This window comes from Hipposideros armiger, unplaced genomic scaffold (assembly GCF_001890085.2).
Source record: "Hipposideros armiger isolate ML-2016 unplaced genomic scaffold, ASM189008v1 scaffold_1659, whole genome shotgun sequence".
Taxonomy (NCBI): domain Eukaryota; kingdom Metazoa; phylum Chordata; class Mammalia; order Chiroptera; family Hipposideridae; genus Hipposideros; species Hipposideros armiger.
Window position 1 is genome coordinate 124,579 of NW_017733009.1, and position 1,393 is coordinate 125,971.

A 1,393-nucleotide genomic window follows, 5' to 3' on the forward strand; every position below is an offset into this window, starting at 1 on the left:
TTTGGCTTATGAAGAATCAGTGGTTTAGGAGGTCAAGTAACTTAGTCAAGGTTATTGGTCAAGTGACAGAGCCATTATTCAAATCTGTATAGTCTAGATCCAAAGACTATACCCATAAGCCCTCTAAGGCCTCATAGTGACTAAATAAGCATTTGTTCAAAGATCTTTTATCTTCTAGGCACTATGCTCGGTGCTAAGCATACAAAGACCACTACCTTTAAAGACTTCTACACATAAAAAATGATAAATATATGGTGAAGTCAGTTAGCAGACAGTCTTGGATACCTTGTTTATGAGCTTATTTGTTATTATCTTTGAACATAGTACTTGATACCAGACTTATCACATCATCATGCCATTTTGATTGTTCTATGTTTCTTTTTTTTTAAATTAAAGTTTATTGGGATGACAATTGTTAGCAAAGTTAGATAGATTTCAGGTGTATAAGTCTGTAATATGTCATCTATATATTACATTGTGTGTTCACCACCCAGAGTCAGTTCTCCTTCCATCACCATATATTTGATTCCTTTTACCCTCATCTACCACCCCCCTCCTCCCTTACCCTCTGGTAACCACTAAACTATTGTCTGTGTCTAAGAGTTTTTGTTTCTTCATTTGCTTGTCTTGTTCCTTTGCTGTTTGCAGTTTCATATCTCACATATCAGTGAAATGGTTCTCGACTTTTTCTGTCTGACTTATTTCGCTTAGCATAATAATCTCAAGATCCATCCATATTTCAATATAGTCAAAAACTCAACTATGCTAGACTTTTGAAGTGGGTAAAATTAATAAGCTTCTCTAGAGAATAAAAATATCTCTTTTTAATGGAGTTTTATTTGCCATGAAATCTAGCAGCAATTCCAACTTTCTTGGAAAATTTTAAATTTAAGATTTAAAACTTAAAAACACAGAAAAAAAGGTAAATGGTAAGCTTAATTGGAAATCCATTAGTTAGAAACTCAAGAGGTAATTTTTTATGTTCTGATGCCAAAAGAAATGCTAATATGTTTTAAGAAGAGAATTCAGATAAGGAAGAAAAAGACAAAGATTGAAGAATACATGATTTTACAAGAATAAAATCAAGACAAGAACTTATTTAAAGATAAAATAAGCAGTGCTATCATGTGAAATAAATCCAAAACAAATAATAAATAATACAACTTTGATAATTTCTTGTGTATAACTATTTACAATATTCATAGCACATTATATTTGCTACATATATACCAGTAACCACTTTTAAATTATACCTTTAAAAGTTCCTTCAGGGAAGGTAAAGCCAATGGAAAATGATTAATAAACATGCTATTTTTACCAAGATTATTTAATTTGCCTACCTTGACAAATTCAAATAAAGGCTTATACCATTATTTCATTTACATCTGGTCTA